Raw genomic sequence first — 20200 nt, forward strand, 5'->3', positions numbered from 1 at the left:
TTCTATATCTTTTATTTCTCATTTTTATCTCTATCTTTTATTTATAACAAATGCAATCATGTAGGTATTTTAGTGTTAGTCGTATAATTTAAATTGTATATATGTAAATAAATATTAATAAAGGGGATTCAATATTTAATTTATTAATTCTTATCATATTAACTTCGTCATAGGATACCGATTGAGGGCGTTGTAGGGGTGTTTAATACCTTCCCTACACGTAACTGACCCCCGAACCCAATTCTGGCTATCAAGGCCATTGTTGGATCTTTAAAAACCTTTTCTTTTTCCAATGTTTTGAGTAAAATATTGGTGGCGACTCCATGAACCTATTTTCAAAACCATTAATTAAGAATTAGTCTGGTGTCCGGACATTCCTTAATTAATGAGACTTTGAAAAGGATGTCTAAATCATATGTCACGAGATCAAAAATTTTCGGGTTGCGACAGATGGCGACTCTGCTGGGGACGTTTTAAGAGGGTCAGGCCCAATAAATGATGAAGTTAGTAAAATACGAATAATAATTTAAATATTTTTTCCCATTTACTTTGTTTTTTTATTTGTTTGGCTTTCATATATATTTGCTTGTTTAAATTCTGCACCCGTTTGAATAAAATTGTACACAAACCTTTTCACACAACAGTTCCCCCTACACCTGGGGGCATGAAGGTATTAAACATAGGGAGTGGTTGACGTACGACCGGCCCAAGTTTGGCCTTGGAGCTTGCGAGCCTTGTCGAAAATCACACTCAAGGTGATAACCGGTTACTCTAGTCCTGTCGCAACCCAAAAATTTCTGATCCTGCGACTAATGGTTTAGACATGCTTTTAAAATTCTCATTAATTAAGGAATGCCCGGATACCATACTAATCCTTAATTAATGGTTTTGAAAATAGGTTCTATGCAGTCGCTACCAATGTTTTACTCAAAACATTGGAAAAAAGAAAAAGTTTTTTAAAGTCCAATAATGGCCTTGATAACCAGAATTGGGTTCGGGGGTCGGTTACGTGTAGGGAAGGTATTAAGCACCGCTACAACGCCCTTAATCGGTACCCTATGACGAAGTTAACATTATAAACAATAATAATATAAATATTGAATCCCCTTTTATTGATGACTATTTACATGCTTGAAATTTAAATTAAACAATTAACTCTAAAATATCTACATGATTGCTTTTATTATAACAATATTTATCAAAAATAAGAAAATAAAAGAGAGAGAAGAAGATTGATTAAAATACCTCGTAGCAAGCTTTGTTAGATCTTCCAATATGAAAATTCTAGGTGCTTTGTGGCAACCTTTCACACTACAATGCCTCACAAAATCTCAAGAAATACAAAAGAGGGAAAGAGAGAGAAAAAGAGAGAAATTTCGAGCTCTAAGGAGTCTGGATGAAATTTTGGAGCTCTGAGAACTGTGCCCAAGCTGTCTATTTATAGACTTCAGAAAGGGTCCAGAACGGCCCGTTCTGGATCTAACCGTTCCGTGTTAATTTTGTAACTGGAACGGCTCATTCTGAAATTGGAAGGGCCCGTTCCAGAGATAAGATTAACACGTGATTTGGTAGACTAGAACGGGCGTTCCAAACCAGGATTTTTAAGGCCTTTTAATAATTTAGAACGGCCCGTTCCTGTGTAGGTTTTGACCCTTTTTTAGGAGTTCGGAACGGCCCGTTCCAATCTTGAAACGGCCCGTTCCACTCTTGGAACGGCCCGTTCCAATCTTAGAACGGCCCGTTCCAAATTAGAAGTCTAAGCCCTTTTAGGAACTTGGAACGGCCCGTTCCAAATCTAGAACGGCCCGTTCCAAACTTGGGAACAGCCCGTTCTAATTTTGGAATGACTCGTTCTTAGCCACTAAAAATAGTTGACTTGGGCTTTTGGACCCTTTGATGTCCTATCATGTTGTTTGCATGCTTCGAGAGCTCCTTCCCTTCATAACAGAGGTCCATTTCCTTATTTGGATGCCCCCGAACGAAATTGGGTGTCTACAGTTGCCCCTCTCTACTTGTCCTTTGGAATAGTAACGTGTTGCTTTTCCAAAGGCAAGTAAAGACGTAGAAATTTCGTCCGGGTCTTCTCTTTATCTCTTTGGTACTGGTGCTTTTGCATTATTTCTCTTAGATAGGTGTATTTGCTCGTATCCTTGTCCTTTAGAGCAGTTGCGTACTCTATTGGGTAACAAGGTTAACAAACTGTACACCTGATCTTCAGTCTTTGAGTAGATGCTCCATGCCATGGATCTAATTGCTTCTCTTGCGATAGTGAGGTGGGGATCCGGGTCTTCACTCTTGTTTTGACATTAGATGCCTCCACATTGTTTCCTTCGGGTAAACGGTGTTCCCTATATCCTTGCCCCTTGGAACAACTGAGTGTTGGGTTGTATGCTCTGTTGGGTGTCAAGGATGGTAAACCGAAACATCTAGGCTTCAAGATCCATGTGAATGCCCCATGTCACTTTCTGTGTCCGAATCTTTTCCTTTACTTCAATAGTGTAGATGCCCCTTACATCATTTCCTTCAGGTAGATGGTGTTTTCCTATATCCTTGCCCTTTGAAGCAACTAAGTGTTGGGTTATATGCTCCGTTGGGTGTTCAAGGATGGTAAACCAAAACATCTAGCCTTCTAGTCTTGATGTAGATACTTCCTACTGCTTTTGCTTGCTTCATGGTAGTGTGTTATTTTATTTGTAGCTTGTTGAAGAGGGAGTATATTAAGCTTTGTTAAGCCTTCAAAAGAGAGATTTAAATGCATCAAAGAAACACTAGGAATTTTGAAATACAAACAATAAAAGTACACAATTAAATTGCTAAACTCAAATGGATTTATCTTGACAAACTTCAAAGAATTCCAATCAAATAGACAAACTAAAATTAAAGCAAATTTTAATGAGGCACTCAAAATGAACATTCCTAGATTGGATCTAGATTACATGAAGAAAACTAATATACGAGAATAGAAATTAAAGTTTTCAAGACTAAGAGTTGCATTGGACTATATCATGTGGCTTTACACAAATTTTTTAAATCTCTATTCTTCTTGGCTTTTTCTCTATTTTTTTAAAATTTCCTTTCAATTTTTTTTCCTTTTATTTGAATTTTGAGAAGTTGATTTGCCTTTTGTATTGATGTAATTCTTGGCCACACAAGGAAATAGTCCAATAAATTCAAATGCAACTCAAATTTAAAATTCAAATCAGGTGCATGCTTTTGGCATGTTCTCTTTGGATCTGAAAATCATGCACATGATTCCAAATACTTCAATTGATCCATGCACCAAATTCAAATTCAATTTAATGATGAATTATGAACTGAAATTTGAAAAATTAAGCACTCAAACATCCACATTATTTGGCCAAACAATTATAATTCAAAATAAGCTAAGCTAGGAATTCATTACACATAAGGACTATACATGATTGTAAACACACATAAGATTCAAAATTCAAACCCTAACTAATATTAAACACAATGAATAAACCAAAATTGAATCAAGACTCAAAAATATCCAAATAAGCACGCATAGCATAGAACACCTAAAACACCACAAGATTTGCTGAAGATTACTAGATCAAATATTTGTATGAACCAATTCTTTTCAAGACATTTTAAGATCTATCAAAAACTTACAAAATTTAGATATAATCAAAGAAAATACATAATAGACAATCACGAATAAAGTTTGACATAAAAGGGATTGGAAAGAAACACTTAAACCTCAAGAAGCAACCATGGTTGTAGATACCAAAATTATGGAATTCCTAAGTGAACACATAGTCGAATTCACTTTTCTTTAACTCCAATGATCCACACGTGTCCTTAAGGGTTGATTCAGGCTTTTAACTAAAGTAAAAGAGATGGAAAAAGGCAAGAAAGCACACTCAAAGCCTCCCTAACAAAGGAAGAACAACAGGCAGTAATACACAAGGAAGAACAACAGGCAGTAATACACAAGAAACACACTAAACACAAGGGCATATATCATGCAAAAAAACCAACAAAATGAATTTTAAAAAATACAAACTACTAGACAAATACTTCATATCATATTTCCTATTTTTTGTAATTTTTTTGAGATTTTTAAAAATACTAAAATGTTTAAAAAAATGAAAAACAGGCTTAAACGATTGAATTTTGCATTTTGGGGGCACTGCTAGGGTATCACTCTGTGATTACCTAGCCATAAAATTTGAATTTTTGTCTATCTCGTGAAAAAATTTGAGTTCAATCCGAGATAGTTTGAAAATTTGACAAAAGTACCCCTGTTAAAAAATTGAGACAGTTAAATTTGAGAAAAACAACTGAGACGACTTTTTTTAAGAAAAAAAATTCAAATAACCACGTAAGTAAGAAATCGGCAAAAAAAAAAGAGGTGCAACACGAGGACTTCCCAGGAGGTCACCCATCCTAGTACTACTCTCGCCCAAGCACGCTTAACTGCGGAGTTCTGATGGGATCCGGTGCATTAGTGCTGGTATGATCGCACCTGACAAGTATTACGCAAAATATTAGTATATGCGGTTGTAAGGAAAAATATTAGCCATAAAATTTGAATTTTTGTCTATCTCGTGAAAAAATTTGAGTTCAATCCGAGATAGTTTGAAAATTTGACAAAAGTACCCCTGTTAAAAAATTGAGACAGTTAAATTTGAGAAAAACAACTGAGACGACTTTTTTTAAGAAAAAAAATTCAAATAACCACGTAAGTAAGAAATCGGCAAAAAAAAAAGAGGTGCAACACGAGGACTTCCCAGGAGGTCACCCATCCTAGTACTACTCTCGCCCAAGCACGCTTAACTGCGGAGTTCTGATGGGATCCGGTGCATTAGTGCTGGTATGATCGCACCTGACAAGTATTACGCAAAATATTAGTATATGCGGTTGTAAGGAAAAATATTAGCCATAAAATTTGAATTTTTGTCTATCTCGTGAAAAAATTTGAGTTCAATCCGAGATAGTTTGAAAATTTGACAAAAGTACCCCTGTTAAAAAATTGAGACAGTTAAATTTGAGAAAAACAACTGAGACGACTTTTTTTAAGAAAAAAAATTCAAATAACCACGTAAGTAAGAAATCGGCAAAAAAAAAAGAGGTGCAACACGAGGACTTCCCAGGAGGTCACCCATCCTAGTACTACTCTCGCCCAAGCACGCTTAACTGCGGAGTTCTGATGGGATCCGGTGCATTAGTGCTGGTATGATCGCACCTGACAAGTATTACGCAAAATATTAGTATATGCGGTTGTAAGGAAAAATATTAGCCATAAAATTTGAATTTTTGTCTATCTCGTGAAAAAATTTGAGTTCAATCCGAGATAGTTTGAAAATTTGACAAAAGTACCCCTGTTAAAAAATTGAGACAGTTAAATTTGAGAAAAACAACTGAGACGACTTTTTTTAAGAAAAAAAATTCAAATAACCACGTAAGTAAGAAATCGGCAAAAAAAAAAGAGGTGCAACACGAGGACTTCCCAGGAGGTCACCCATCCTAGTACTACTCTCGCCCAAGCACGCTTAACTGCGGAGTTCTGATGGGATCCGGTGCATTAGTGCTGGTATGATCGCACCTGACAAGTATTACGCAAAATATTAGTATATGCGGTTGTAAGGAAAAATATTAGCCATAAAATTTGAATTTTTGTCTATCTCGTGAAAAAATTTGAGTTCAATCCGAGATAGTTTGAAAATTTGACAAAAGTACCCCTGTTAAAAAATTGAGACAGTTAAATTTGAGAAAAACAACTGAGACGACTTTTTTTAAGAAAAAAAATTCAAATAACCACGTAAGTAAGAAATCGGCAAAAAAAAAAGAGGTGCAACACGAGGACTTCCCAGGAGGTCACCCATCCTAGTACTACTCTCGCCCAAGCACGCTTAACTGCGGAGTTCTGATGGGATCCGGTGCATTAGTGCTGGTATGATCGCACCTGACAAGTATTACGCAAAATATTAGTATATGCGGTTGTAAGGAAAAATATTAGCCATAAAATTTGAATTTTTGTCTATCTCGTGAAAAAATTTGAGTTCAATCCGAGATAGTTTGAAAATTTGACAAAAGTACCCCTGTTAAAAAATTGAGACAGTTAAATTTGAGAAAAACAACTGAGACGACTTTTTTTAAGAAAAAAAATTCAAATAACCACGTAAGTAAGAAATCGGCAAAAAAAAAAGAGGTGCAACACGAGGACTTCCCAGGAGGTCACCCATCCTAGTACTACTCTCGCCCAAGCACGCTTAACTGCGGAGTTCTGATGGGATCCGGTGCATTAGTGCTGGTATGATCGCACCTGACAAGTATTACGCAAAATATTAGTATATGCGGTTGTAAGGAAAAATATTAGCCATAAAATTTGAATTTTTGTCTATCTCGTGAAAAAATTTGAGTTCAATCCGAGATAGTTTGAAAATTTGACAAAAGTACCCCTGTTAAAAAATTGAGACAGTTAAATTTGAGAAAAACAACTGAGACGACTTTTTTTAAGAAAAAAAATTCAAATAACCACGTAAGTAAGAAATCGGCAAAAAAAAAAGAGGTGCAACACGAGGACTTCCCAGGAGGTCACCCATCCTAGTACTACTCTCGCCCAAGCACGCTTAACTGCGGAGTTCTGATGGGATCCGGTGCATTAGTGCTGGTATGATCGCACCTGACAAGTATTACGCAAAATATTAGTATATGCGGTTGTAAGGAAAAATATTAGCCATAAAATTTGAATTTTTGTCTATCTCGTGAAAAAATTTGAGTTCAATCCGAGATAGTTTGAAAATTTGACAAAAGTACCCCTGTTAAAAAATTGAGACAGTTAAATTTGAGAAAAACAACTGAGACGACTTTTTTTAAGAAAAAAAATTCAAATAACCACGTAAGTAAGAAATCGGCAAAAAAAAAAGAGGTGCAACACGAGGACTTCCCAGGAGGTCACCCATCCTAGTACTACTCTCGCCCAAGCACGCTTAACTGCGGAGTTCTGATGGGATCCGGTGCATTAGTGCTGGTATGATCGCACCTGACAAGTATTACGCAAAATATTAGTATATGCGGTTGTAAGGAAAAATATTAGCCATAAAATTTGAATTTTTGTCTATCTCGTGAAAAAATTTGAGTTCAATCCGAGATAGTTTGAAAATTTGACAAAAGTACCCCTGTTAAAAAATTGAGACAGTTAAATTTGAGAAAAACAACTGAGACGACTTTTTTTAAGAAAAAAAATTCAAATAACCACGTAAGTAAGAAATCGGCAAAAAAAAAAGAGGTGCAACACGAGGACTTCCCAGGAGGTCACCCATCCTAGTACTACTCTCGCCCAAGCACGCTTAACTGCGGAGTTCTGATGGGATCCGGTGCATTAGTGCTGGTATGATCGCACCTGACAAGTATTACGCAAAATATTAGTATATGCGGTTGTAAGGAAAAATATTAGCCATAAAATTTGAATTTTTGTCTATCTCGTGAAAAAATTTGAGTTCAATCCGAGATAGTTTGAAAATTTGACAAAAGTACCCCTGTTAAAAAATTGAGACAGTTAAATTTGAGAAAAACAACTGAGACGACTTTTTTTAAGAAAAAAAATTCAAATAACCACGTAAGTAAGAAATCGGCAAAAAAAAAAGAGGTGCAACACGAGGACTTCCCAGGAGGTCACCCATCCTAGTACTACTCTCGCCCAAGCACGCTTAACTGCGGAGTTCTGATGGGATCCGGTGCATTAGTGCTGGTATGATCGCACCTGACAAGTATTACGCAAAATATTAGTATATGCGGTTGTAAGGAAAAATATTAGCCATAAAATTTGAATTTTTGTCTATCTCGTGAAAAAATTTGAGTTCAATCCGAGATAGTTTGAAAATTTGACAAAAGTACCCCTGTTAAAAAATTGAGACAGTTAAATTTGAGAAAAACAACTGAGACGACTTTTTTTAAGAAAAAAAATTCAAATAACCACGTAAGTAAGAAATCGGCAAAAAAAAAAGAGGTGCAACACGAGGACTTCCCAGGAGGTCACCCATCCTAGTACTACTCTCGCCCAAGCACGCTTAACTGCGGAGTTCTGATGGGATCCGGTGCATTAGTGCTGGTATGATCGCACCTGACAAGTATTACGCAAAATATTAGTATATGCGGTTGTAAGGAAAAATATTAGCCATAAAATTTGAATTTTTGTCTATCTCGTGAAAAAATTTGAGTTCAATCCGAGATAGTTTGAAAATTTGACAAAAGTACCCCTGTTAAAAAATTGAGACAGTTAAATTTGAGAAAAACAACTGAGACGACTTTTTTTAAGAAAAAAAATTCAAATAACCACGTAAGTAAGAAATCGGCAAAAAAAAAAGAGGTGCAACACGAGGACTTCCCAGGAGGTCACCCATCCTAGTACTACTCTCGCCCAAGCACGCTTAACTGCGGAGTTCTGATGGGATCCGGTGCATTAGTGCTGGTATGATCGCACCTGACAAGTATTACGCAAAATATTAGTATATGCGGTTGTAAGGAAAAATATTAGCCATAAAATTTGAATTTTTGTCTATCTCGTGAAAAAATTTGAGTTCAATCCGAGATAGTTTGAAAATTTGACAAAAGTACCCCTGTTAAAAAATTGAGACAGTTAAATTTGAGAAAAACAACTGAGACGACTTTTTTTAAGAAAAAAAATTCAAATAACCACGTAAGTAAGAAATCGGCAAAAAAAAAAGAGGTGCAACACGAGGACTTCCCAGGAGGTCACCCATCCTAGTACTACTCTCGCCCAAGCACGCTTAACTGCGGAGTTCTGATGGGATCCGGTGCATTAGTGCTGGTATGATCGCACCTGACAAGTATTACGCAAAATATTAGTATATGCGGTTGTAAGGAAAAATATTAGCCATAAAATTTGAATTTTTGTCTATCTCGTGAAAAAATTTGAGTTCAATCCGAGATAGTTTGAAAATTTGACAAAAGTACCCCTGTTAAAAAATTGAGACAGTTAAATTTGAGAAAAACAACTGAGACGACTTTTTTTAAGAAAAAAAATTCAAATAACCACGTAAGTAAGAAATCGGCAAAAAAAAAAGAGGTGCAACACGAGGACTTCCCAGGAGGTCACCCATCCTAGTACTACTCTCGCCCAAGCACGCTTAACTGCGGAGTTCTGATGGGATCCGGTGCATTAGTGCTGGTATGATCGCACCTGACAAGTATTACGCAAAATATTAGTATATGCGGTTGTAAGGAAAAATATTAGCCATAAAATTTGAATTTTTGTCTATCTCGTGAAAAAATTTGAGTTCAATCCGAGATAGTTTGAAAATTTGACAAAAGTACCCCTGTTAAAAAATTGAGACAGTTAAATTTGAGAAAAACAACTGAGACGACTTTTTTTAAGAAAAAAAATTCAAATAACCACGTAAGTAAGAAATCGGCAAAAAAAAAAGAGGTGCAACACGAGGACTTCCCAGGAGGTCACCCATCCTAGTACTACTCTCGCCCAAGCACGCTTAACTGCGGAGTTCTGATGGGATCCGGTGCATTAGTGCTGGTATGATCGCACCTGACAAGTATTACGCAAAATATTAGTATATGCGGTTGTAAGGAAAAATATTAGCCATAAAATTTGAATTTTTGTCTATCTCGTGAAAAAATTTGAGTTCAATCCGAGATAGTTTGAAAATTTGACAAAAGTACCCCTGTTAAAAAATTGAGACAGTTAAATTTGAGAAAAACAACTGAGACGACTTTTTTTAAGAAAAAAAATTCAAATAACCACGTAAGTAAGAAATCGGCAAAAAAAAAAGAGGTGCAACACGAGGACTTCCCAGGAGGTCACCCATCCTAGTACTACTCTCGCCCAAGCACGCTTAACTGCGGAGTTCTGATGGGATCCGGTGCATTAGTGCTGGTATGATCGCACCTGACAAGTATTACGCAAAATATTAGTATATGCGGTTGTAAGGAAAAATATTAGCCATAAAATTTGAATTTTTGTCTATCTCGTGAAAAAATTTGAGTTCAATCCGAGATAGTTTGAAAATTTGACAAAAGTACCCCTGTTAAAAAATTGAGACAGTTAAATTTGAGAAAAACAACTGAGACGACTTTTTTTAAGAAAAAAAATTCAAATAACCACGTAAGTAAGAAATCGGCAAAAAAAAAAGAGGTGCAACACGAGGACTTCCCAGGAGGTCACCCATCCTAGTACTACTCTCGCCCAAGCACGCTTAACTGCGGAGTTCTGATGGGATCCGGTGCATTAGTGCTGGTATGATCGCACCTGACAAGTATTACGCAAAATATTAGTATATGCGGTTGTAAGGAAAAATATTAGCCATAAAATTTGAATTTTTGTCTATCTCGTGAAAAAATTTGAGTTCAATCCGAGATAGTTTGAAAATTTGACAAAAGTACCCCTGTTAAAAAATTGAGACAGTTAAATTTGAGAAAAACAACTGAGACGACTTTTTTTAAGAAAAAAAATTCAAATAACCACGTAAGTAAGAAATCGGCAAAAAAAAAAGAGGTGCAACACGAGGACTTCCCAGGAGGTCACCCATCCTAGTACTACTCTCGCCCAAGCACGCTTAACTGCGGAGTTCTGATGGGATCCGGTGCATTAGTGCTGGTATGATCGCACCTGACAAGTATTACGCAAAATATTAGTATATGCGGTTGTAAGGAAAAATATTAGCCATAAAATTTGAATTTTTGTCTATCTCGTGAAAAAATTTGAGTTCAATCCGAGATAGTTTGAAAATTTGACAAAAGTACCCCTGTTAAAAAATTGAGACAGTTAAATTTGAGAAAAACAACTGAGACGACTTTTTTTAAGAAAAAAAATTCAAATAACCACGTAAGTAAGAAATCGGCAAAAAAAAAAGAGGTGCAACACGAGGACTTCCCAGGAGGTCACCCATCCTAGTACTACTCTCGCCCAAGCACGCTTAACTGCGGAGTTCTGATGGGATCCGGTGCATTAGTGCTGGTATGATCGCACCTGACAAGTATTACGCAAAATATTAGTATATGCGGTTGTAAGGAAAAATATTAGCCATAAAATTTGAATTTTTGTCTATCTCGTGAAAAAATTTGAGTTCAATCCGAGATAGTTTGAAAATTTGACAAAAGTACCCCTGTTAAAAAATTGAGACAGTTAAATTTGAGAAAAACAACTGAGACGACTTTTTTTAAGAAAAAAAATTCAAATAACCACGTAAGTAAGAAATCGGCAAAAAAAAAAGAGGTGCAACACGAGGACTTCCCAGGAGGTCACCCATCCTAGTACTACTCTCGCCCAAGCACGCTTAACTGCGGAGTTCTGATGGGATCCGGTGCATTAGTGCTGGTATGATCGCACCTGACAAGTATTACGCAAAATATTAGTATATGCGGTTGTAAGGAAAAATATTAGCCATAAAATTTGAATTTTTGTCTATCTCGTGAAAAAATTTGAGTTCAATCCGAGATAGTTTGAAAATTTGACAAAAGTACCCCTGTTAAAAAATTGAGACAGTTAAATTTGAGAAAAACAACTGAGACGACTTTTTTTAAGAAAAAAAATTCAAATAACCACGTAAGTAAGAAATCGGCAAAAAAAAAAGAGGTGCAACACGAGGACTTCCCAGGAGGTCACCCATCCTAGTACTACTCTCGCCCAAGCACGCTTAACTGCGGAGTTCTGATGGGATCCGGTGCATTAGTGCTGGTATGATCGCACCTGACAAGTATTACGCAAAATATTAGTATATGCGGTTGTAAGGAAAAATATTAGCCATAAAATTTGAATTTTTGTCTATCTCGTGAAAAAATTTGAGTTCAATCCGAGATAGTTTGAAAATTTGACAAAAGTACCCCTGTTAAAAAATTGAGACAGTTAAATTTGAGAAAAACAACTGAGACGACTTTTTTTAAGAAAAAAAATTCAAATAACCACGTAAGTAAGAAATCGGCAAAAAAAAAAAGAGGTGCAACACGAGGACTTCCCAGGAGGTCACCCATCCTAGTACTACTCTCGCCCAAGCACGCTTAACTGCGGAGTTCTGATGGGATCCGGTGCATTAGTGCTGGTATGATCGCACCTGACAAGTATTACGCAAAATATTAGTATATGCGGTTGTAAGGAAAAATATTAGCCATAAAATTTGAATTTTTGTCTATCTCGTGAAAAAATTTGAGTTCAATCCGAGATAGTTTGAAAATTTGACAAAAGTACCCCTGTTAAAAAATTGAGACAGTTAAATTTGAGAAAAACAACTGAGACGACTTTTTTTAAGAAAAAAAATTCAAATAACCACGTAAGTAAGAAATCGGCAAAAAAAAAAGAGGTGCAACACGAGGACTTCCCAGGAGGTCACCCATCCTAGTACTACTCTCGCCCAAGCACGCTTAACTGCGGAGTTCTGATGGGATCCGGTGCATTAGTGCTGGTATGATCGCACCTGACAAGTATTACGCAAAATATTAGTATATGCGGTTGTAAGGAAAAATATTAGCCATAAAATTTGAATTTTTGTCTATCTCGTGAAAAAATTTGAGTTCAATCCGAGATAGTTTGAAAATTTGACAAAAGTACCCCTGTTAAAAAATTGAGACAGTTAAATTTGAGAAAAACAACTGAGACGACTTTTTTTAAGAAAAAAAATTCAAATAACCACGTAAGTAAGAAATCGGCAAAAAAAAAAGAGGTGCAACACGAGGACTTCCCAGGAGGTCACCCATCCTAGTACTACTCTCGCCCAAGCACGCTTAACTGCGGAGTTCTGATGGGATCCGGTGCATTAGTGCTGGTATGATCGCACCTGACAAGTATTACGCAAAATATTAGTATATGCGGTTGTAAGGAAAAATATTAGCCATAAAATTTGAATTTTTGTCTATCTCGTGAAAAAATTTGAGTTCAATCCGAGATAGTTTGAAAATTTGACAAAAGTACCCCTGTTAAAAAATTGAGACAGTTAAATTTGAGAAAAACAACTGAGACGACTTTTTTTAAGAAAAAAAATTCAAATAACCACGTAAGTAAGAAATCGGCAAAAAAAAAAGAGGTGCAACACGAGGACTTCCCAGGAGGTCACCCATCCTAGTACTACTCTCGCCCAAGCACGCTTAACTGCGGAGTTCTGATGGGATCCGGTGCATTAGTGCTGGTATGATCGCACCTGACAAGTATTACGCAAAATATTAGTATATGCGGTTGTAAGGAAAAATATTAGCCATAAAATTTGAATTTTTGTCTATCTCGTGAAAAAATTTGAGTTCAATCCGAGATAGTTTGAAAATTTGACAAAAGTACCCCTGTTAAAAAATTGAGACAGTTAAATTTGAGAAAAACAACTGAGACGACTTTTTTTAAGAAAAAAAATTCAAATAACCACGTAAGTAAGAAATCGGCAAAAAAAAAAGAGGTGCAACACGAGGACTTCCCAGGAGGTCACCCATCCTAGTACTACTCTCGCCCAAGCACGCTTAACTGCGGAGTTCTGATGGGATCCGGTGCATTAGTGCTGGTATGATCGCACCTGACAAGTATTACGCAAAATATTAGTATATGCGGTTGTAAGGAAAAATATTAGCCATAAAATTTGAATTTTTGTCTATCTCGTGAAAAAATTTGAGTTCAATCCGAGATAGTTTGAAAATTTGACAAAAGTACCCCTGTTAAAAAATTGAGACAGTTAAATTTGAGAAAAACAACTGAGACGACTTTTTTTAAGAAAAAAAATTCAAATAACCACGTAAGTAAGAAATCGGCAAAAAAAAAAGAGGTGCAACACGAGGACTTCCCAGGAGGTCACCCATCCTAGTACTACTCTCGCCCAAGCACGCTTAACTGCGGAGTTCTGATGGGATCCGGTGCATTAGTGCTGGTATGATCGCACCTGACAAGTATTACGCAAAATATTAGTATATGCGGTTGTAAGGAAAAATATTAGCCATAAAATTTGAATTTTTGTCTATCTCGTGAAAAAATTTGAGTTCAATCCGAGATAGTTTGAAAATTTGACAAAAGTACCCCTGTTAAAAAATTGAGACAGTTAAATTTGAGAAAAACAACTGAGACGACTTTTTTTAAGAAAAAAAAATTCAAATAACCACGTAAGTAAGAAATCGGCAAAAAAAAAAGAGGTGCAACACGAGGACTTCCCAGGAGGTCACCCATCCTAGTACTACTCTCGCCCAAGCACGCTTAACTGCGGAGTTCTGATGGGATCCGGTGCATTAGTGCTGGTATGATCGCACCTGACAAGTATTACGCAAAATATTAGTATATGCGGTTGTAAGGAAAAATATTAGCCATAAAATTTGAATTTTTGTCTATCTCGTGAAAAAATTTGAGTTCAATCCGAGATAGTTTGAAAATTTGACAAAAGTACCCCTGTTAAAAAATTGAGACAGTTAAATTTGAGAAAAACAACTGAGACGACTTTTTTTAAGAAAAAAAATTCAAATAACCACGTAAGTAAGAAATCGGCAAAAAAAAAAGAGGTGCAACACGAGGACTTCCCAGGAGGTCACCCATCCTAGTACTACTCTCGCCCAAGCACGCTTAACTGCGGAGTTCTGATGGGATCCGGTGCATTAGTGCTGGTATGATCGCACCTGACAAGTATTACGCAAAATATTAGTATATGCGGTTGTAAGGAAAAATATTAGCCATAAAATTTGAATTTTTGTCTATCTCGTGAAAAAATTTGAGTTCAATCCGAGATAGTTTGAAAATTTGACAAAAGTACCCCTGTTAAAAAATTGAGACAGTTAAATTTGAGAAAAACAACTGAGACGACTTTTTTTAAGAAAAAAAATTCAAATAACCACGTAAGTAAGAAATCGGCAAAAAAAAAAGAGGTGCAACACGAGGACTTCCCAGGAGGTCACCCATCCTAGTACTACTCTCGCCCAAGCACGCTTAACTGCGGAGTTCTGATGGGATCCGGTGCATTAGTGCTGGTATGATCGCACCTGACAAGTATTACGCAAAATATTAGTATATGCGGTTGTAAGGAAAAATATTAGCCATAAAATTTGAATTTTTGTCTATCTCGTGAAAAAAATTTGAGTTCAATCCGAGATAGTTTGAAAATTTGACAAAAGTACCCCTGTTAAAAAATTGAGACAGTTAAATTTGAGAAAAACAACTGAGACGACTTTTTTTAAGAAAAAAAATTCAAATAACCACGTAAGTAAGAAATCGGCAAAAAAAAAAAGAGGTGCAACACGAGGACTTCCCAGGAGGTCACCCATCCTAGTACTACTCTCGCCCAAGCACGCTTAACTGCGGAGTTCTGATGGGATCCGGTGCATTAGTGCTGGTATGATCGCACCTGACAAGTATTACGCAAAATATTAGTATATGCGGTTGTAAGGAAAAATATTAGCCATAAAATTTGAATTTTTGTCTATCTCGTGAAAAAATTTGAGTTCAATCCGAGATAGTTTGAAAATTTGACAAAAGTACCCCTGTTAAAAAATTGAGACAGTTAAATTTGAGAAAAACAACTGAGACGACTTTTTTTAAGAAAAAAATTCAAATAACCACGTAAGTAAGAAATCGGCAAAAAAAAAAAGAGGTGCAACACGAGGACTTCCCAGGAGGTCACCCATCCTAGTACTACTCTCGCCCAAGCACGCTTAACTGCGGAGTTCTGATGGGATCCGGTGCATTAGTGCTGGTATGATCGCACCTGACAAGTATTACGCAAAATATTAGTATATGCGGTTGTAAGGAAAAATATTAGCCATAAAATTTGAATTTTTGTCTATCTCGTGAAAAAAATTTGAGTTCAATCCGAGATAGTTTGAAAATTTGACAAAAGTACCCCTGTTAAAAAATTGAGACAGTTAAATTTGAGAAAAACAACTGAGACGACTTTTTTTAAGAAAAAAAATTCAAATAACCACGTAAGTAAGAAATCGGCAAAAAAAAAAAGAGGTGCAACACGAGGACTTCCCAGGAGGTCACCCATCCTAGTACTACTCTCGCCCAAGCACGCTTAACTGCGGAGTTCTGATGGGATCCGGTGCATTAGTGCTGGTATGATCGCACCTGACAAGTATTACGCAAAATATTAGTATATGCGGTTGTAAGGAAAAATATTAGCCATAAAATTTGAATTTTTGTCTATCTCGTGAAAAAATTTGAGTTCAATCCGAGATAGTTTGAAAATTTGACAAAAGTACCCCTGTTAAAAAATTGAGACAGTTAAATTTGAGAAAAACAACTGAGACGACTTTTTTTAAGAAAAAAAATTCAAATAACCACGTAAGTAAGAAATCGGCAAAAAAAAAAGAGGTGCAACACGAGGACTTCCCAGGAGGTCACCCATCCTAGTACTACTCTCGCCCAAGCACGCTTAACTGCGGAGTTCTGATGGGATCCGGTGCATTAGTGCTGGTATGATCGCACCTGACAAGTATTACGCAAAATATTAGTATATGCGGTTGTAAGGAAAAATATTAGCCATAAAATTTGAATTTTTGTCTATCTCGTGAAAAAATTTGAGTTCAATCCGAGATAGTTTGAAAATTTGACAAAAGTACCCCTGTTAAAAAATTGAGACAGTTAAATTTGAGAAAAACAACTGAGACGACTTTTTTTAAGAAAAAAAATTCAAATAACCACGTAAGTAAGAAATCGGCAAAAAAAAAAGAGGTGCAACACGAGGACTTCCCAGGAGGTCACCCATCCTAGTACTACTCTCGCCCAAGCACGCTTAACTGCGGAGTTCTGATGGGATCCGGTGCATTAGTGCTGGTATGATCGCACCTGACAAGTATTACGCAAAATATTAGTATATGCGGTTGTAAGGAAAAATATTAGCCATAAAATTTGAATTTTTGTCTATCTCGTGAAAAAATTTGAGTTCAATCCGAGATAGTTTGAAAATTTGACAAAAGTACCCCTGTTAAAAAATTGAGACAGTTAAATTTGAGAAAAACAACTGAGACGACTTTTTTTAAGAAAAAAAATATCAAATAACCACGTAAGTAAGAAATCGGCAAAAAAAAAAAGAGGTGCAACACGAGGACTTCCCAGGAGGTCACCCATCCTAGTACTACTCTCGCCCAAGCACGCTTAACTGCGGAGTTCTGATGGGATCCGGTGCATTAGTGCTGGTATGATCGCACCTGACAAGTATTACGCAAAATATTAGTATATGCGGTTGTAAGGAAAAATATTAGCCATAAAATTTGAATTTTTGTCTATCTCGTGAAAAAATTTGAGTTCAATCCGAGATAGTTTGAAAATTTGACAAAAGTACCCCTGTTAAAAAATTGAGACAGTTAAATTTGAGAAAAACAACTGAGACGACTTTTTTTAAGAAAAAAAATTCAAATAACCACGTAAGTAAGAAATCGGCAAAAAAAAAAGAGGTGCAACACGAGGACTTCCCAGGAGGTCACCCATCCTAGTACTACTCTCGCCCAAGCACGCTTAACTGCGGAGTTCTGATGGGATCCGGTGCATTAGTGCTGGTATGATCGCACCTGACAAGTATTACGCAAAATATTAGTATATGCGGTTGTAAGGAAAAATATTAGCCATAAAATTTGAATTTTTGTCTATCTCGTGAAAAAATTTGAGTTCAATCCGAGATAGTTTGAAAATTTGACAAAAGTACCCCTGTTAAAAAATTGAGACAGTTAAATTTGAGAAAAACAACTGAGACGACTTTTTTTAAGAAAAAAAATTCAAATAACCACGTAAGTAAGAAATCGGCAAAAAAAAAAGAGGTGCAACACGAGGACTTCCCAGGAGGTCACCCATCCTAGTACTACTCTCGCCCAAGCACGCTTAACTGCGGAGTTCTGATGGGATCCGGTGCATTAGTGCTGGTATGATCGCACCTGACAAGTATTACGCAAAATATTAGTATATGCGGTTGTAAGGAAAAATATTAGCCATAAAATTTGAATTTTTGTCTATCTCGTGAAAAAATTTGAGTTCAATCCGAGATAGTTTGAAAATTTGACAAAAGTACCCCTGTTAAAAAATTGAGACAGTTAAATTTGAGAAAAACAACTGAGACGACTTTTTTTAAGAAAAAAAATTCAAATAACCACGTAAGTAAGAAATCGGCAAAAAAAAAAGAGGTGCAACACGAGGACTTCCCAGGAGGTCACCCATCCTAGTACTACTCTCGCCCAAGCACGCTTAACTGGCGGAGTTCTGATGGGATCCGGTGCATTAGTGCTGGTATGATCGCACCTGACAAGTATTACGCAAAATATTAGTATATGCGGTTGTAAGGAAAAATATTAGCCATAAAATTTGAATTTTTGTCTATCTCGTGAAAAATTTGAGTTCAATCCGAGATAGTTTGAAAATTTGACAAAAGTACCCCTGTTAAAAAATTGAGACAGTTAAATTTGAGAAAAACAACTGAGACGACTTTTTTTAAGAAAAAAATTCAAATAACCACGTAAGTAAGAAATCGGCAAAAAAAAAAGAGGTGCAACACGAGGACTTCCCAGGAGGTCACCCATCCTAGTACTACTCTCGCCCAAGCACGCTTAACTGCGGAGTTCTGATGGGATCCGGTGCATTAGTGCTGGTATGATCGCACCTGACAAGTATTACGCAAAATATTAGTATATGCGGTTGTAAGGAAAAATATTAGCCATAAAATTTGAATTTTTGTCTATCTCGTGAAAAAATTTGAGTTCAATCCGAGATAGTTTGAAATTTGACAAAAGTACCCCTGTTAAAAAATTGAGACAGTTAAATTTGAGAAAAACAACTGAGACGACTTTTTTAAGAAAAAAAATTCAAATAACCACGTAAGTAAGAAATCGGCAAAAAAAAAAGAGGTGCAACACGAGGACTTCCCAGGAGGTCACCCATCCTAGTACTACTCTCGCCCAAGCACGCTTAACTGCGGAGTTCTGATGGGATCCGGTGCATTAGTGCTGGTATGATCGCACCTGACAAGTATTACGCAAAATATTAGTATATGCGGTTGTAAGGAAAAATATTAGCCATAAAATTTGAATTTTTGTCTATCTCGTGAAAAAATTTGAGTTCAATCCGAGATAGTTTGAAAATTTGACAAAAGTACCCCTGTTAAAAAATTGAGACAGTTAAATTTGAGAAAAAACAACTGAGACGACTTTTTTTAAGAAAAAAAATTCAAATAACCACGTAAGTAAGAAATCGGCAAAAAAAAAAGAGGTGCAACACGAGGACTTCCCAGGAGGTCACCCATCCTAGTACTACTCTCGCCCAAGCACGCTTAACTGCGGAGTTCTGATGGGATCCGGTGCATTAGTGCTGGTATGATCGCACCTGACAAGTATTACGCAAAATATTAGTATATGCGGTTGTAAGGAAAAATATTAGCCATAAAATTTGAATTTTTTGTCTATCTCGTGAAAAAATTTGAGTTCAATCCGAGATAGTTTGAAAATTTGACAAAAGTACCCCTGTTAAAAAAATTGAGACAGTTAAATTTGAGAAAAACAACTGAGACGACTTTTTTTTAAGAAAAAAAATTCAAATAACCACGTAAGTAAGAAATCGGCAAAAAAAAAAGAGGTGCAACACGAGGACTTCCCAGGAGGTCACCCATCCTAGTACTACTCTCGCCCAAGCACGCTTAACTGCGGAGTTCTGATGGGATCCGGTGCATTAGTGCTGGTATGATCGCACCTGACAAGTATTACGCAAAATATTAGTATATGCGGTTGTAAGGAAAAATATTAGCCATAAAATTTGAATTTTTGTCTATCTCGTGAAAAAATTTGAGTTCAATCCGAGATAGTTTGAAAATTTGACAAAAGTACCCCTGTTAAAAAATTGAGACAGTTAAATTTGAGAAAAACAACTGAGACGACTTTTTTTAAGAAAAAAAAAATTCAAATAACCACGTAAGTAAGAAATCGGCAAAAAAAAAAGAGGTGCAACACGAGGACTTCCCAGGAGGTCACCCATCCTAGTACTACTCTCGCCCAAGCACGCTTAACTGCGGAGTTCTGATGGGATCCGGTGCATTAGTGCTGGTATGATCGCACCTGACAAGTATTACGCAAAATATTAGTATATGCGGTTGTAAGGAAAAATATTAGCCATAAAATTTGAATTTTTGTCTATCTCGTGAAAAAATTTGAGTTCAATCCGAGATAGTTTGAAAATTTGACAAAAGTACCCCTGTTAAAAAATTGAGACAGTTAAATTTGAGAAAAACAACTGAGACGACTTTTTTTAAGAAAAAAAATTCAAATAACCACGTAA

At 36.3% G+C, this 20200-nt stretch overlaps 44 non-coding genes across 44 annotated transcripts; all 44 read right to left on the minus strand.

Annotated features, from left to right (window-relative positions):
* Positions 1–4372: 4372 nt before the first annotated feature.
* On the minus strand, positions 4373–4491 carry LOC145950952 (5S ribosomal RNA). The gene has a single exon (XR_014428778.1). It is a non-coding gene; the product is annotated as a 5S ribosomal RNA (ribosomal RNA).
* A 241-nt stretch (positions 4492–4732) lies between these two features.
* Positions 4733–4851, minus strand: LOC145951269 (5S ribosomal RNA). Its single transcript, XR_014429066.1, has one exon. It is a non-coding gene; the product is annotated as a 5S ribosomal RNA (ribosomal RNA).
* Positions 4852–5092: 241 nt separating this feature from the next.
* LOC145951381 (5S ribosomal RNA) lies at positions 5093–5211 on the minus strand. Its single transcript, XR_014429179.1, has one exon. It is a non-coding gene; the product is annotated as a 5S ribosomal RNA (ribosomal RNA).
* A 241-nt stretch (positions 5212–5452) lies between these two features.
* On the minus strand, positions 5453–5571 carry LOC145951490 (5S ribosomal RNA). Its single transcript, XR_014429287.1, has one exon. It is a non-coding gene; the product is annotated as a 5S ribosomal RNA (ribosomal RNA).
* Positions 5572–5812: 241 nt separating this feature from the next.
* LOC145951556 (5S ribosomal RNA) lies at positions 5813–5931 on the minus strand. The gene has a single exon (XR_014429333.1). It is a non-coding gene; the product is annotated as a 5S ribosomal RNA (ribosomal RNA).
* A 241-nt stretch (positions 5932–6172) lies between these two features.
* On the minus strand, positions 6173–6291 carry LOC145951004 (5S ribosomal RNA). Its single transcript, XR_014428830.1, has one exon. It is a non-coding gene; the product is annotated as a 5S ribosomal RNA (ribosomal RNA).
* Positions 6292–6532: 241 nt separating this feature from the next.
* Positions 6533–6651, minus strand: LOC145951085 (5S ribosomal RNA). The gene has a single exon (XR_014428914.1). It is a non-coding gene; the product is annotated as a 5S ribosomal RNA (ribosomal RNA).
* A 241-nt stretch (positions 6652–6892) lies between these two features.
* Positions 6893–7011, minus strand: LOC145951114 (5S ribosomal RNA). The gene has a single exon (XR_014428929.1). It is a non-coding gene; the product is annotated as a 5S ribosomal RNA (ribosomal RNA).
* Positions 7012–7252: 241 nt separating this feature from the next.
* Positions 7253–7371, minus strand: LOC145951196 (5S ribosomal RNA). Its single transcript, XR_014428994.1, has one exon. It is a non-coding gene; the product is annotated as a 5S ribosomal RNA (ribosomal RNA).
* A 241-nt stretch (positions 7372–7612) lies between these two features.
* Positions 7613–7731, minus strand: LOC145951207 (5S ribosomal RNA). Its single transcript, XR_014429005.1, has one exon. It is a non-coding gene; the product is annotated as a 5S ribosomal RNA (ribosomal RNA).
* Positions 7732–7972: 241 nt separating this feature from the next.
* On the minus strand, positions 7973–8091 carry LOC145951218 (5S ribosomal RNA). Its single transcript, XR_014429016.1, has one exon. It is a non-coding gene; the product is annotated as a 5S ribosomal RNA (ribosomal RNA).
* Positions 8092–8332: 241 nt separating this feature from the next.
* On the minus strand, positions 8333–8451 carry LOC145951230 (5S ribosomal RNA). Its single transcript, XR_014429027.1, has one exon. It is a non-coding gene; the product is annotated as a 5S ribosomal RNA (ribosomal RNA).
* A 241-nt stretch (positions 8452–8692) lies between these two features.
* LOC145951241 (5S ribosomal RNA) lies at positions 8693–8811 on the minus strand. Its single transcript, XR_014429038.1, has one exon. It is a non-coding gene; the product is annotated as a 5S ribosomal RNA (ribosomal RNA).
* Positions 8812–9052: 241 nt separating this feature from the next.
* Positions 9053–9171, minus strand: LOC145951252 (5S ribosomal RNA). Its single transcript, XR_014429049.1, has one exon. It is a non-coding gene; the product is annotated as a 5S ribosomal RNA (ribosomal RNA).
* A 241-nt stretch (positions 9172–9412) lies between these two features.
* On the minus strand, positions 9413–9531 carry LOC145951263 (5S ribosomal RNA). The gene has a single exon (XR_014429060.1). It is a non-coding gene; the product is annotated as a 5S ribosomal RNA (ribosomal RNA).
* Positions 9532–9772: 241 nt separating this feature from the next.
* Positions 9773–9891, minus strand: LOC145951275 (5S ribosomal RNA). The gene has a single exon (XR_014429072.1). It is a non-coding gene; the product is annotated as a 5S ribosomal RNA (ribosomal RNA).
* Positions 9892–10132: 241 nt separating this feature from the next.
* LOC145951286 (5S ribosomal RNA) lies at positions 10133–10251 on the minus strand. Its single transcript, XR_014429083.1, has one exon. It is a non-coding gene; the product is annotated as a 5S ribosomal RNA (ribosomal RNA).
* Positions 10252–10492: 241 nt separating this feature from the next.
* On the minus strand, positions 10493–10611 carry LOC145951297 (5S ribosomal RNA). Its single transcript, XR_014429094.1, has one exon. It is a non-coding gene; the product is annotated as a 5S ribosomal RNA (ribosomal RNA).
* Positions 10612–10852: 241 nt separating this feature from the next.
* LOC145951308 (5S ribosomal RNA) lies at positions 10853–10971 on the minus strand. The gene has a single exon (XR_014429105.1). It is a non-coding gene; the product is annotated as a 5S ribosomal RNA (ribosomal RNA).
* A 241-nt stretch (positions 10972–11212) lies between these two features.
* LOC145951319 (5S ribosomal RNA) lies at positions 11213–11331 on the minus strand. Its single transcript, XR_014429118.1, has one exon. It is a non-coding gene; the product is annotated as a 5S ribosomal RNA (ribosomal RNA).
* Positions 11332–11572: 241 nt separating this feature from the next.
* Positions 11573–11691, minus strand: LOC145951330 (5S ribosomal RNA). The gene has a single exon (XR_014429129.1). It is a non-coding gene; the product is annotated as a 5S ribosomal RNA (ribosomal RNA).
* A 242-nt stretch (positions 11692–11933) lies between these two features.
* LOC145951342 (5S ribosomal RNA) lies at positions 11934–12052 on the minus strand. Its single transcript, XR_014429140.1, has one exon. It is a non-coding gene; the product is annotated as a 5S ribosomal RNA (ribosomal RNA).
* Positions 12053–12293: 241 nt separating this feature from the next.
* On the minus strand, positions 12294–12412 carry LOC145951353 (5S ribosomal RNA). Its single transcript, XR_014429151.1, has one exon. It is a non-coding gene; the product is annotated as a 5S ribosomal RNA (ribosomal RNA).
* A 241-nt stretch (positions 12413–12653) lies between these two features.
* Positions 12654–12772, minus strand: LOC145951364 (5S ribosomal RNA). The gene has a single exon (XR_014429162.1). It is a non-coding gene; the product is annotated as a 5S ribosomal RNA (ribosomal RNA).
* Positions 12773–13013: 241 nt separating this feature from the next.
* LOC145951375 (5S ribosomal RNA) lies at positions 13014–13132 on the minus strand. Its single transcript, XR_014429173.1, has one exon. It is a non-coding gene; the product is annotated as a 5S ribosomal RNA (ribosomal RNA).
* A 241-nt stretch (positions 13133–13373) lies between these two features.
* LOC145951387 (5S ribosomal RNA) lies at positions 13374–13492 on the minus strand. The gene has a single exon (XR_014429185.1). It is a non-coding gene; the product is annotated as a 5S ribosomal RNA (ribosomal RNA).
* A 241-nt stretch (positions 13493–13733) lies between these two features.
* LOC145951398 (5S ribosomal RNA) lies at positions 13734–13852 on the minus strand. Its single transcript, XR_014429196.1, has one exon. It is a non-coding gene; the product is annotated as a 5S ribosomal RNA (ribosomal RNA).
* Positions 13853–14094: 242 nt separating this feature from the next.
* Positions 14095–14213, minus strand: LOC145951409 (5S ribosomal RNA). Its single transcript, XR_014429207.1, has one exon. It is a non-coding gene; the product is annotated as a 5S ribosomal RNA (ribosomal RNA).
* Positions 14214–14454: 241 nt separating this feature from the next.
* Positions 14455–14573, minus strand: LOC145951420 (5S ribosomal RNA). The gene has a single exon (XR_014429218.1). It is a non-coding gene; the product is annotated as a 5S ribosomal RNA (ribosomal RNA).
* Positions 14574–14814: 241 nt separating this feature from the next.
* On the minus strand, positions 14815–14933 carry LOC145951431 (5S ribosomal RNA). The gene has a single exon (XR_014429229.1). It is a non-coding gene; the product is annotated as a 5S ribosomal RNA (ribosomal RNA).
* Positions 14934–15176: 243 nt separating this feature from the next.
* On the minus strand, positions 15177–15295 carry LOC145951442 (5S ribosomal RNA). Its single transcript, XR_014429240.1, has one exon. It is a non-coding gene; the product is annotated as a 5S ribosomal RNA (ribosomal RNA).
* A 241-nt stretch (positions 15296–15536) lies between these two features.
* On the minus strand, positions 15537–15655 carry LOC145951453 (5S ribosomal RNA). The gene has a single exon (XR_014429251.1). It is a non-coding gene; the product is annotated as a 5S ribosomal RNA (ribosomal RNA).
* Positions 15656–15898: 243 nt separating this feature from the next.
* Positions 15899–16017, minus strand: LOC145951463 (5S ribosomal RNA). Its single transcript, XR_014429261.1, has one exon. It is a non-coding gene; the product is annotated as a 5S ribosomal RNA (ribosomal RNA).
* A 241-nt stretch (positions 16018–16258) lies between these two features.
* LOC145951474 (5S ribosomal RNA) lies at positions 16259–16377 on the minus strand. The gene has a single exon (XR_014429272.1). It is a non-coding gene; the product is annotated as a 5S ribosomal RNA (ribosomal RNA).
* Positions 16378–16618: 241 nt separating this feature from the next.
* On the minus strand, positions 16619–16737 carry LOC145951484 (5S ribosomal RNA). Its single transcript, XR_014429282.1, has one exon. It is a non-coding gene; the product is annotated as a 5S ribosomal RNA (ribosomal RNA).
* A 243-nt stretch (positions 16738–16980) lies between these two features.
* LOC145951495 (5S ribosomal RNA) lies at positions 16981–17099 on the minus strand. The gene has a single exon (XR_014429292.1). It is a non-coding gene; the product is annotated as a 5S ribosomal RNA (ribosomal RNA).
* A 241-nt stretch (positions 17100–17340) lies between these two features.
* On the minus strand, positions 17341–17459 carry LOC145951504 (5S ribosomal RNA). Its single transcript, XR_014429301.1, has one exon. It is a non-coding gene; the product is annotated as a 5S ribosomal RNA (ribosomal RNA).
* Positions 17460–17700: 241 nt separating this feature from the next.
* On the minus strand, positions 17701–17819 carry LOC145951513 (5S ribosomal RNA). The gene has a single exon (XR_014429310.1). It is a non-coding gene; the product is annotated as a 5S ribosomal RNA (ribosomal RNA).
* Positions 17820–18060: 241 nt separating this feature from the next.
* LOC145951428 (5S ribosomal RNA) lies at positions 18061–18180 on the minus strand. The gene has a single exon (XR_014429226.1). It is a non-coding gene; the product is annotated as a 5S ribosomal RNA (ribosomal RNA).
* Positions 18181–18419: 239 nt separating this feature from the next.
* On the minus strand, positions 18420–18538 carry LOC145951517 (5S ribosomal RNA). Its single transcript, XR_014429315.1, has one exon. It is a non-coding gene; the product is annotated as a 5S ribosomal RNA (ribosomal RNA).
* A 239-nt stretch (positions 18539–18777) lies between these two features.
* On the minus strand, positions 18778–18896 carry LOC145951525 (5S ribosomal RNA). The gene has a single exon (XR_014429316.1). It is a non-coding gene; the product is annotated as a 5S ribosomal RNA (ribosomal RNA).
* A 242-nt stretch (positions 18897–19138) lies between these two features.
* On the minus strand, positions 19139–19257 carry LOC145951534 (5S ribosomal RNA). The gene has a single exon (XR_014429317.1). It is a non-coding gene; the product is annotated as a 5S ribosomal RNA (ribosomal RNA).
* Positions 19258–19501: 244 nt separating this feature from the next.
* Positions 19502–19620, minus strand: LOC145951540 (5S ribosomal RNA). Its single transcript, XR_014429318.1, has one exon. It is a non-coding gene; the product is annotated as a 5S ribosomal RNA (ribosomal RNA).
* A 243-nt stretch (positions 19621–19863) lies between these two features.
* LOC145951541 (5S ribosomal RNA) lies at positions 19864–19982 on the minus strand. Its single transcript, XR_014429319.1, has one exon. It is a non-coding gene; the product is annotated as a 5S ribosomal RNA (ribosomal RNA).
* Between the last annotated feature and the right edge of the window lie 218 nt (positions 19983–20200).

The sequence above is a fragment of the Cajanus cajan genome, chromosome 8 (assembly GCF_000230855.2).
Source record: "Cajanus cajan strain Asha chromosome 8, NIPB_CcT2T_4, whole genome shotgun sequence".
NCBI lineage: Eukaryota > Viridiplantae > Streptophyta > Magnoliopsida > Fabales > Fabaceae > Cajanus > Cajanus cajan.